This window comes from Triticum aestivum, chromosome 5D (assembly GCF_018294505.1).
Source record: "Triticum aestivum cultivar Chinese Spring chromosome 5D, IWGSC CS RefSeq v2.1, whole genome shotgun sequence".
NCBI classification, from domain to species: domain Eukaryota; kingdom Viridiplantae; phylum Streptophyta; class Magnoliopsida; order Poales; family Poaceae; genus Triticum; species Triticum aestivum.
In genome coordinates this window covers 304,065,828-304,078,977 of record NC_057808.1, presented here as the reverse complement: position 1 = coordinate 304,078,977, position 13,150 = coordinate 304,065,828, and positions in this window count along the sequence as shown.

Here is a 13,150-nt window from a genome sequence, read left to right as displayed (position 1 = left end):
TGACTTTGTGGCAGAATGGACGGATGCCCCGACGCTTGAGGAAGGAGAAGACCGGTCCACCTTCCCAGGAAGCGAGGCTCCAGACGGCTGGGTCATGTATTTCGATGGCGCCTTCGCGCACCAGGGCGCGGGGGCTGGAGCAGTGCTCATCTCGCCCACTCAGGAGAAGCTCTATTACGTCATGCAGCTCTGCTTTCAGCACGGCGAGAAGGTCTCCAACAACATCGCAGAATACGAAGGCCTCATAGCTGGCCTGAAGGCTGCGGCAGCTCTAGGGCTGAAGCGCCTCACTGTCAGAGGCGACTTGCAACTCCTCGTCAACTTCTCCAACAAGTTGTACGAGCCAAAGGACGAGCATATGGAGGCCTACCTCGCGGAGGTGCGCAAGATGGAGAAGCAATTCTCGGGCCTGGAGCTGCAACACGTGCCCCAGGGCACCAACAAGGAAGCCGACGACATCGCCAGGAGAGCATCCAAGCGGCAGCCGCAGGAGCCCGATGTCTTTGAAAAGCGGCTCTTCAAGCCATCAGCGACGCCACCTCTTTCAAGCATGACTCAGCCTCGGGAGGAGCTCCCACAGCCTCCGGCCATGGGAGCCCTAGCCTGTGGCCCGACCTCAGGAGCTCGGCTGCTCTTGGCGCTCGAGCCCCAGGAGGAATGCTGGACCAAGGAATTCAAGGAGTACCTGACGCACGGGACGCTGCCGGAGAAGGAAGAGGACGCGGAGCGCGTGGCCCGGCAAGCCACGGCATATTGTATCCAAGACGGCGAGTTATACAGGAAACGACCGAACAACGTCACGCTGTGCTGCATCTCCAGCGATCAAGGAAGGGAGTTGCTGACTGACATACACGGCGGGGACTGCGGACACCATTTGTCATCACGAACCCTCGTCGACAAGGTGTTCCGCAGTGGATTCTACTGGCCTACAGCACTCAACGACGCAGCCGAGCTGGTGAAGTCCTGTGAAGCTTGCCAATTCCACGCCAAGCAAATCCGTCAGCCTGCTTAGGGCCTCCAAACCATCCCGCTCACATGGCCGTTCGCGGTCTGGGGGCTGGACATCCTAGGCCGATTCCCTCGGGCGCCAGGGGGCTACCGCTATCTCTACGTCGCCATCGACAAGTTCACCAAGGTTGCGGAAGTGGAAGCCGTCCGTACCATCCCAGCCGGCTCTGTTGTCAAGTTCATCAAGGGCCTCGTGAGCCGCTTCGGGGTCCCCAACCGCATCATCACAGATAACGGCTCGCAGTTTACTAGTAACCTTTTCAAAACCTACTGTTGCTAACCTTGGAACGCAGATCTGCTACGCTTCGGTAGCGCACCCCAGGAGCAATGGCCTGGCCGAACGCGCCAACGCGGAGGTCCTGAGGGGCCTCAAGACTAGGACCTTCAAGAAGAAGCTGGAGGATTGTGGAAGGGGCTGGCACGATGAGCTCTAGCCCGTGATGTGGTCCATCCGCACCACCACCACCAAGCCAACGGGCGAGACTCCATTCTTCCTCGTCTATGGAGCTAAAGCAGTCCTCCCTCACGAGGTCAAGCATCGCTCCGCACGGGTCCTGGCGTTCGACGAAACGCAGCAGGACGCCACGCGGGGGATGGACCTCGTGCTGGGGGAGGAACGTCGTCGTGAAGCTGCGTTAAGGGCGGCAAGGTACCAACAAGCGCTGCGGCGATACCACTGCCGCAACGTCCGCTCCAGGACGCTCGAGGTAGGCGACCTCGTCCTGAGGCGGGTCCTCTCCAGGGATGGGCTGCATAAGCTTTCACCAATGTGGGAGGGCCCGTTCAAGGTCGTCCACATCTCCAGGCCTGGCGCCGTGCGCCTGGAGACACAAGACGGGGTACCTATCCAAAACGCCTGGAACATCTAGCACCTCCGAAAGTTCTACCCATGAAGCAAGGCCCAGATCCTGTGAAGAAAGGCCCAGAGCCTGTGAAGAAGGCCCAGTGCCTGTGAAGAATCGCCGCCCATGACACTCTCACGTAATAATGAGTTGGGGCTGTATACGCCCCGGAGTCTCAGGAGCGCCGGCCTCAGGCCCTGGGGCTCCCGCCCACGCCTAGTGGCAGCACTTAGCTCCGCGCTGGTGAGAAGACTTGAAGACTAGACTAGGTGCCGGATGCGTCTTTTCATTTGCTTTCCGTAGTTGGCTCACTTTTTCTTAATCGAAGTTTGTTTTTGGTGTTCCCTGCTGATTTGATTCCCTCGCCTCTTACCGCATTTTCCGGCTCTGGTTTGCTAGTGTTCTCTCTCTCGCGTACCTCGCGAGGGGGCTAGGCAGGTGCCCTCGCAAGAATTTTTCTCCTCTCTGCCTTCTCGCGAGCCACCCTCGTTCGAGCCCAAAAATTGGCGCACCTCTCGTAGTTCGTGCCCCATGGGTACCGCGATACAAAGTGCCAGATCAGGGCCAGGGTGGACGGCAAGTCATGTTTAAAGCACTTCCTAACGAGTTTGTGCAGTTCCTGAGCGAATGAAGGCCACCAAGGCAAGATGTTCACGAGGAAATAGGCGCTTCGTAAGGAAGAGGGCGTCCTGAACCCACCAGGTTAAGTTATCTTTGCGCAAAATAACAACACGGCATGGGAATAACACGCATAGTACAATAACCAAGGAACCACAGTTCGATACACGCCCCTCTGGGCCCATACTGGTTTCACTTTTTGATGCAGGAAAAAGAGCAAAACGAAGTGGCATTGCGGCGATCCGCGGAGGCAGGCCCTTAGCGACGCCCTGAGCCTAGCCAGATCCTTCCTCGCGCCTCAAGGAGGCGCGGCGGCGAGATGACCTGCTGCCGCCTTCGGCGCGGGCGCGGCGGTGCGGCGGCTGGTCGTAGCCACCACTGCTAGAGCTGTCACTAGAGGAAGAGCCGTCGTAGCTGGAGGAGACACGGTCGCCGCCGAGGGCAGGCTCACCCTCGTCCTCGCCGCGACCGTTACCAAGGCCGAGCACCTCCTCACCGTCGTTCGTCTTGGGGCAGCACCAGGCGCGGCGACCATCTTCCCCAAACACCCTCACGTAGAGGGTCGATCCACCATCGTACTTGAAGTGGAGGGTGCACCGCCTGCCCAGGCCGCGCACGCGGGCGAACATCTGCCAGCCGCGGGCCAGGGCTATGTTACCCGCGGCGGAAGTCTCGACCGCCACCCAAGAGGCCTTGCTGCTGCAGCCATCCGCCTACAGCCAGAGTCTGCCTGGACCAGGGGCCGGCAGTTCATCGACGAAGAAGCACGGAAGCTGGAGCCAGTTGCCGGACGGGTTCTCTGACCAGACGACGAACTCCGGCGACACCTCCGCTGAATGGAAGCGCGGACGGGGAGGCCGCGCCGCCATAGCATGCCTCCCCTCGTCAACTGCATCGCCATGGCTAGGACGACCCCCTCCGCGTGCCGCGGCGCCGCCTCGACAGTGGGCCACGGCGGGGGACGCGGCGTGCTTGCGCGGATGGCCGCGCCCGCGCTTGGGCGCCTGGGAGCCGGGCCCCTCGCGAGGAGCCTTTCCCTTCTCGGTGGCGGAGAACTTCCTTCGTGGCGCCATTGGTGGCACTGCAAGCAATAGAGCAAGGAAGAAGAAGCAAGCAAGCGAGGAAGAGATGGGCGACGGGGGCTCCACCCCCTCCCCATTTATAGCAAGAGAAGTCCAACCGGCGCTTCCCACGATCGCAGGTAATGATGGTTTTCCTTGCATGTCGCAGGGACTTGTCAAGTCGTGCAGTTGCCGAGGCAGCGTGGGGAAGCGAAGACCCCCACGTCCAATCAATCGCCACGTGTCAACCGAGGCCGCAGGCTTTTGGGGCCCGCGGTGCTCCGAACTTGACCCTTGGCTTCGCCGTGAAGCCAAGCCCGAGCGCACCTTGGGCCCGGGGGCTACTGTCGGCGTTCTGGGAACGGGGGTCCCCAGACTTGCCTGCCTGCAGCCCACGGTGTGGCTGAGCTAGCAGGCCGTACGACCCATCTTCATCGACAAGGCATTCAAGACCCTCGCGAGGGGCCAAGCCTCGCGAGGCGGACGACGCAAGACCTCCTCAGGAGCGGCCAAGCCAAGCAGGCTCACGAGGAGCGGAGATATCAAGGCGGGGCAAACCTCACGAGGCCCTCGTGACATGAGCCATGACGATCGACACCAGGCGGGCGCCAGGCAGGCGCCGGCGCGCGCAGCGTCCTTGTTTCCTCTTTGGTGCTAAGGAGGCCAGCGCAGGCGAGGAGTATCGAGGCATCAAGCAAAGGTTGCTATATTGGTGCAACGAGACCAAGATCAGGAGGACGGCAAGACGGAGGTCATCGTGGAGCCCAAGACGGCGTCACCACCAGAGCCTTTCGCAGGCGAAGACCACTTTTGTCAGGATAGCTTGTACTAGTTGTCCCCCTTCAAACTTGCCCGCCGTTGTTGGCTCCCTTCCCGCTCATTATTTGGGAAGAGGACCAGGGCCTCTATAAATAGGTCTAGCCACCACAGTAGTAGAGGACGGGAACGGATCGAAAGCCGACACTAGCACAAGAACACCTCAACCTCAGGAGGCTGTTCTTCCCCTTGTACTGTTCATCATCAGCCCAAGAGGCAATCCACCACCACCACAATGGAGTAGGGTATTACACTACAACGGTGGGCCAAACCAGTATAAATCCCGTGTCTTTCTGTGTTGCGAGTTCGTCGAGTTCGTCCGCGAGATCTTAGCGAGCTAGGGCGTAGATCGATAGGAGGGAAAGACTTCGTGTGCACCCCAGTGTTCGAACCTTAAGGGTTTGCCGGAACCCCACATCCGACAAAAATAGAGATAAGTACAAGTGAGACTCGGGAATGGTCATACACGTAGGGGGAGTACGTGTAGGGGCCACTAAGGAGCACTCAAATCACAAAGTAAGTTAGTCGGAAGAAGCAACCATCATTTCACTCTTCAATGACACATACGCAATATAAAATGGTTGATATGGAGAGAAAAAGAAAACCACTATATATACACTAGCAGGAGCCTAAGCTACAAGCCTGCTTGCTTGGGTTGCTCTCTTCACAAGCATAGAACGACGGTGGCCACACCGCTGGTCACATATCCGGCTTGATCCAGTCGCTGGGGGAAGGGAACAATGTTCTGCGTAGACGCGGTCGACATCGGCGAGGGAGAAAACCCACAGTCGGTGCGTCCCAATCTGGGGTCCCCGCAGTATGGGCTGATGCCGCATCCCAACTGCCCTTCTAGCTACAGCCCGACGTCCCAGGTAGTAGTACATCTTCCTTTTGGAGTCGGCTTGCTCCACTACCGCAGCTCCCCACATAGCTCCATCTCCATGCCGATCTTTCTCTACTTCTACCAGCTTCTATTTGCGATGAGTTTATGTCTCATGAACTAGTGCCAGTACTATTATTCTAATCACACTTCTTCAATATCTTTGCCATCAGGGATGCTCAGCTCGATTTTAGTGGAACTACACAAAAGCATCGTATGATCCGAGGGTGCTAGCCGTCTTTCCTTCGACAGGTTCTACCTAGCCAGGAAATTAAATCATGTTTAGGGTTTAGGGTTTAAGTCGTAGTGACCCCATCAGTAGTTTTTCTTTTGTACACGCTCTCAAAACTTTTGTCTTTAGTAGTGAAGTAAAAATGGGTTATGATCTGTGAATCATTGAGATGCATCAGCATGCGTTTTCCTTTGTATTTAATGGAATGTTGTAACGGGGCAACCTTGGAGTAGGAATGAAAATGGAGTGGAAAGTTTCCGTTTTTCCAGAGAAAAAATGGAAACAGAGAGAAACCAACGTTTCGTTTCATTGGATCACGCCATCGAGCAAAACCAATGTTTAAATCACGTCTGTCGCGTTCGTGTCTCACCCTCCTCCACGGCTCCACCCCACACGGTCGCTCGGCATGCCACTCACCACAAACCGAGTATACGATAACTTTCCCGCCTGCTTGTCAATGGATCGCGCCATGGAGTACTAGCACTACTAGAAGAGATTGACGAGTTGGGGGAGGACAGCTAGCTATAGCACGGACTACCAAGAACTTTTTACATGCATGTTGTGGCCGGCTATTGCGACCTTTGAACGTGGAGCAGTCGCATGCACCGGGAAGCGGCGCGGGCGACACTCTCTTGGCCGACGCGCCGCTTCAATCTCGGTGCCAGTGAGAGGACGCGTCCGCTCTGGCCGGGCATAAATGCGGCACTAACTGATTTGGGTGGGAAGCATGTGCGGGGGATGAAGAGGGTTCGGGTTGGTCAGGAGCGGGCGTGGCAGCGGTCCGGACGCCCGCAAACAAGAGATGTTGTATGTTAATATTGCTGCGTATATAATTAACAACGTAAATAATGTGCCAGTTGGACAAATATGATTGGAGATGGAGATGGAATTTTACGTAAACACGGATATGCATGTCTGTCTATGTGTGTGTGCGCGACGACTCTCGCGACCTGGAAGCAGGGGCATGTTTGTGATCGAGTTTTCTTTCTTGGTCAGTTTTCGTTTCTTTTTTCCGGGAACGCGCGTATTCTATTTAAAACCACTGCTATGGAGAGATTTTTTTACTCCATTCTCGCGTCTCTCTCTCTCATCCTCGGCATATCAAAACAAGATGACAGTGTCCACTCTATCTCTCTCCTCACCGGTAGTCACAGATCCCGCGAATCCCGTTCGCTGCGAGAGGTGAGGAGGTGCAGCATTGACGTTGTCGCCGTTGGCGATGGAGGAAGCCGATGCGCACCGTCCTCTCGGAGCCGGCGCTGGCACGGATGAAGCTCCTCCGCGCCCATGTTCGTTGTCGTCGTGTGGGCAGATCCCGCCCGCCCGCCTAAGCGACATCTCGCCCACCTGATGTATAACTTCTTGTACTGGTCCAGCTCCCCAGGTCGCTGCATGCGGGTTTTCTTCTATGCGACTACTCCCCAGCTCCCCATGTATAGTATCTAGGGTTCGTCGGCTGGTCCAACATCACCTACTATTATAAAGGAAATGCCACTCTAAAAGTTGTCCCGATTTATGCCTTAGTGGAGGTATACATGTTGTTTCAACAAAAAATACATGGTGGTTGTGTGGTCATTGTCCATATGCTCCTATTGCTGCTGCTAATCTAATACTATCACTGGTTAAATAAAGAAATGCTTTTTTTCTCGGGTATCCTGGTTTAGTTCCCATCAAGATAATCATGATGCTTCTGTTTGTTGGTGTACTTTTCATTAATTTTATTGACAATTCAGATGTCGTTGTTAATCTTGTACCACTACCAAAACAAAGTAATAATGCTATATCCTTTTTATATTTTTGCAAGCAGCGATGCGTATCTCCATACCCGGGCATGTCTTCCTTAATTTTAGTGGAACTGCACAAAATTGGATGGTCATTGTTGTTCCGCCTCACTGTCCTCTGCCACGTGGTTCTTCCTTCCTTGAGCTTGATTAATGAGAAGAAACAGACTACAATGAGGATTTGTCGAACTTCATAGGTGCCTCACCCAAACTTGATGCCAAATGGATGATGCATCGCCACGAGGACCTATCGATGCTCATGGTTGCGCCTCATGGTTGCGTCGGCTGGTGAAGCTGATCGATTTTCGACAAAAAACAACTTGTCTTCCATCAGTGCTCCTTGCTTGGTTGCGTTGGATACGCAGTCGTCTTTCACGTTGGTGCAATTTTATCACACAATTGGCTATGAACCAAATGTTTCCTCGAAGAACGATCGACGTTGGTACTAAGAGTATAAGTTTTGTATTGATTTCTAAGCCTTCTCACAACTTTGTCTTCAGCTCCCCTGTAATTTTATTTGTCTAGCTATTAACTTTGATTAAAAAAATGGTGTGGACTAAAAACCCGGATGGACGTAGTAGCCATCCATTTTTATTTACTCCACATATTAGATTTGACTAAAGTCAAACTTTGTAAAGTTTGGCCAAGTTTAGGCCGAACACAACAAACCATAATTATTGAGAGAGGGCAAATTGTACATACTCTCAAACCTTTTCGATAATTGAAATTAAAATTCCTTATTTGTACACACTCTCACACGTTTCCGATAATTTGGCGCATGTGTGGTTGTTCACTTAAGGGGAGGGTAGTGTACCGCACGTGAAGGACAGGAAGTGTGACCAGGACACGTGGATCGTTAGTTCATCGGAAGTAGTAGTTTTCTTCACTGGTACGTTAAATAAAGAGTTTTGTTTTGTACTTACATAATTTAAAACGATTGTCCACTCCACTATATATTAGTAGTATACACGAGTGCTATATGGATGCAGCTTCATTGACTTAGTGCACCTGCCTTTGGGTGTATGACAGGTGGGCCCAAAATGTGGCTGGCCCACCTGTCATACAGCCAAAGGCAGGTGCAGTTAAGGCACCGGAGCTCAGTCCGTAATACAGTATATATGTATTACACTATATAAGATGGAGCCTTAGCGCTTGTTCGCTAGGGTTTGCACTCTCCACACTCTCGCCACACTAGATATATATACACGCTGGAGGCTCAGCGTTCCTTTGATAGGGTTTGCTATATTCACAGTCTCTCACCCTCTTCACCAGATCTGAACAAGACTGCGTTAGCCTATGTCTCTCTCTCTCCCCCCTCACAGCTGGTGAAGGAGGCATCCGGATCCCGTCACACCGGGAAGGGGAAGAGGTGCAGCGTTCACTCTATCGCCTTCGGCGAGGGAGGCAATCCACTGCCGGCTGCATTGTTCTCTTTCACCCAGTGCCTATGCGGGAGGGCCATCGACCCCTTCTTCCTCGATGTCATACGTAGTGTGGGCAGATCCGGCCTCCCGCCGCATGCCTTGCCACATCCCGACGACCCTAAGGTATAAGTTTCTTTGAAACCGTCATTGCTCTAGCTACATGCGGATCTTTTTCGATTCTGTAGTAGAATCTAGGTCTTTGTTCAAAGAGGAAAGAAGGGTGCGGTGGGGTGGAGCATGAATCTAGGACGTGGTTCAATGAGGAAAGGAGGGAGGGAAAGTAGTATAGACTGGCTATCCAGCCGCTTTGTTGGTCGAAAAGGGAAAAAGGGGTAACCCAGTACACACATCTGTAAGGAACTGATCTCTTTGTTGAAAAGGGAAAGAAACTGAGGGGTCGGCTAGTTTGTGCAGGACTAGATTTGCTGCCCTCACGTAGGAAAAAGGTTCAAAGAGAACAAATATGGGACCAACGCAGATATGCTGCTTGGCTACATACTCTGCATCACCCGTTTATACGTGTGGACGCATATGGTGCTTGCATGTCCCATGTCCCATACAACTATTTTGCCGTTGTTAATCTAAGAATGTTGCTGAAAAATTGAAGCAATGCCACTGTTAAAAGTAAATTACATTTTTAAAGAATGCTTTTTAAGAGAATGTCTCTGTTAATATGAATCAATGCAACCGTTTTAGAAATGCTACTGTCCTACTTTGTTTTCCATCAACATAAGTTAGATGCTTCTTTTTGTCGCCATTTATTTCATCCTTCTTTATTGGCCAGTAATTATTTCCTTTTGTGCCTCTGTTAAAACAGGGATATCTATTCAACTTGTTGCTATAGCAAACTTAAATGTCACACTGGCGCCTTTGCTTGATTTCAGTGCAACTGCACAAAACGAGATTGGATTTCCTATTCGTGTTGGTAGATTCGTACGTGATCTTGTGTGCGTAATGACATGTTGGTACTTGCCTTCATCCACATGATTGTGCAGTATGTTTTGAGATGTTGTGCTACCTGTATTGCTACTGTTTTAAATAAATGTTGAATTGAAGCTATTGTATTGCTCTCTTTTCCCATTAAGTAGTGAACAAATATGGTACCAACCCAGTCATGTTGCTTGTTGCTTTGTTACAACAAACTCTGCATCACCCCCTTTATAAGTAGATGGAAGCACATAGTGTTGTTGCACCCACTCTCCCTGGAACTGTTTATGCTTTTTGTTAATCTAATGCCGCTAGTAAAATTAAGCAATGTCACTCTCAGAATTAACTACTGAACTGTTTTAAGAGAATTTCTCTGTAAATATGAATCAATGCAACCGTTTTAGAAATGCTACTGTCCTATAATTTGTTTTCCATCAAGATAAGGTGGATGCTTCTTTTTGTGGCCGCATGTTTCACCCTCCTTTATTGGCCAGTAATTGATTCCTTTTTTCCCTCTGTTAAAACAGGGATATCAATTCAACTTGTTGCTATTGCGCCATTTTGCTTGGCTACGCGAAACACTTTTGTTTTAACAGTGTTTTGTGCAGTTCAACTTGAATGTCACACCGGCGACTTTGCTTAATTTTGGTGGAACTGCACAAAAGGAGATTATGGATTTTCATATATGTGTTGGGATTTCTTTCAAGTCCTCCTCGTGAGTTGTTTCAAATCTTGGTCAAGAAAGGTCAGTGCAGGCCTTCATCCACATGATTGTGCAGTGTGCTTTGAGATGTTGTCCTACTTGTATTGGTACGGTTTTAAATAAATGTTGGATTGAAGCTATTGTATTGCTGTCTTTTCCCATTAAGTAGTGAACAAAAATTGTTCCAACCCAGACATGATGCTTGTTGCTTTGTTACAAAAAACTCTGCATCACCCCCTTTATAAGTAGATGGAAGCACAAGTTGTTGTTGTGCCCACTCTCCCCTGGAACTGTTTATGCTTTTTGTTAATCTAATGCCGCTGGTAAAATTAAGCAATGCCACTCTCAGAATTAACAATTGAATCTTAGTTCAAAACTGCAACACTTGTTAGGGATTGGCGGGATTACCATTTTTGTGGTCGCATGTTTCATCCTCCTTTATTGGCCGGTAATTGATTCCTTTTTTGCCTCTGTTTAAGCAGGGATATCTATTCAACTTGTTGCTATTGCGACATTTTGCTTCGCTACATGAAACACTTATGTTTTAAGAGTGTTTTGTGCAGTTCATCTTGAATGTCACACCGGCGACTTTGCTTAATTTTGGTGGAACTGCACAAAAGGAGATCAGATTTTCATATATGTGTTGGGATATGTTTCCAGTCCTCCTCGCGAGCTATTTCAAATATTGGTCAAGAAAGGTCAGTACTGACTTTCATCCACATGATGCTGCAATGTGCTTTGAGATGTTGTGCTACTTGTATTGGTACTGTTTTGGATAAATGTTGAATTGAAGCTATTGTATTGCTCTCTTTTCCCATTAAGTAGTGAACAAATATGGTACCAACCCAGACATGTTGCTTGTTGCTTTGTTACAACAAACTCTGCATCACCCCCTTTATAAGTAGATGGAAGCACATAGTGTTGTTGCGCACACTCTCCCCTGGAGCTGTTTATGCTTTTTGTTAATCTAATGCCGCTAGTAAAATTAAGTAATGCCACTCTCAGAATTAACTACTGAACTGTTTTAAGAGAATTTCTCTGTTAATATTTATCAATGCAACCATTTTAGAAATGCTACTGTCCTATACTTTGTTTTCCATCAAGATAAGGTGGATGCTTATTTTTGTGGCCGCATGTTTCGCCGTCCTTTATTGGCCAGTAATTGATTCCTTTTTTGCCTCTGTTAAAACAGGGATATCTATTCAACTTGTTGCTATTGCGCCATTTTGCTTGGCTATGCGAAACACTTTTGTTTTAAGAGTGTTTTGTGCAGTTCAACTTGAATGTCACACCGCTTAATTTTGGTGGAACTGCACAAAAGGAGATCATGGATTTTCATATATGTGTTGGGATTTCTTTCAAGTCCTCCTCGCGAGTTGTTTCAAATCTTGGTCAAGAAAGGTCAGTACATGCCTTCATCCACATGATTGTGCAGTGTGCTTTGAGATGCTGTGCCACTTGTATTGGTACTATTTTAAATAAATGTTGAATTGAAGCTATTGTATTGCTGTCTTTTCCCATTAAGTAGTGAACAAAAATTGTTCCAACCCAGACATGATGCTTGTTTCTTTGTTGCAACAAAACTCTGCATCACCCCCTTTATAAGTAGATGGAAGCACATGTTGTTGTTGCGCCCACTCTCCCCTGGAACTGTTTATGCTTTTTGTTAATCTAATGCCGCTGGTAAAATTAAGCAATGCCACTCTCAAAATTAACTACTGAATCTTAGTTCAAAACTGCAACACTTGTTAGGGATTGGCGGGATTACCATTTTTGTGGCCGCATGTTTCATCCTCCTTTATTGGCCAGTAATTGATTCCCTTTTTGCCTCTGTTTAAGCAGGGATATCTATTAAACTTGTTGCTATTGCGACATTTTGCTTCACTACGCGAAACACTTATGTTTTAAGAGTGTTTTGTGCAGTTCATCTTGAATGTCACACCGGCGACTTTGCTTAATTTTGGTGGAACTGCACAAAAGGAGATCGGATTTTCATATATGTGTTGGGATATGTTTCCAGCCCTCCTCGCGAGCTGTTTCAAATCATGGTCAAGAAAGGTAAGTACAGACTTTCATCCACATGATGCTGCAGCGTGCTTTGAGATGTTGTGCTACTTGTATTGGTACTATTTTGGATAAATGTTGAATTGAAGCTATTGAACTGCTGTCTTTTACCATTAAGTGAGCAAAAATTGTTCCAACCCAGACATGATGCTTGTTTTTTGTTGCAACAAAACTCTGCATCACCCCCTTTATAAGTAGATGGAAGCACATGTTGTTGTTGCGCCCACTCTCCCCTGGAACTATTTATGTTTTTTGTTAATCTAATGCCGCTAGTAAAATTAAGCAATGCCACTCTCAGAATTAACTACTGAATCTTAGTTCAAAACTGCAACACTTGTTAGGGATTAGTAGGATTACCATTTTTGTGGCCGCATGTTTCATTCTCCTTTATTGGCCAGTAATTGATTCCTTTTTTGCCTCTGTTAAAACAGGGATATCTATTCAAATTGTTGCTATTGCGACATTTTTCTTTGCTTAATTTTGGTGGAACTGCACAAAAGGAGACCATATTTCCATATATGTGGTGAGATCTCTTTTAGGTCTTCCTCACGAGTTTTTCAAATTTTGGTCTTGAAAGGTAAGTACCGACTTTCCTCAGAATTAACTACTGAATCTTAGTTCAAAACTGCCACACATGTTAGGGATCGGCGGGAGTACCATTTCAGTTGGGGATCGGCCGGAGTACATGTTTAAGAAATGTATTGTTCAGATAATGTCTCTGTTATTATATATCAGTTACAGTGTTTTACAAATGGTACTATCCTGCTTTGTAGTTATTTCTACATGTTTGACCA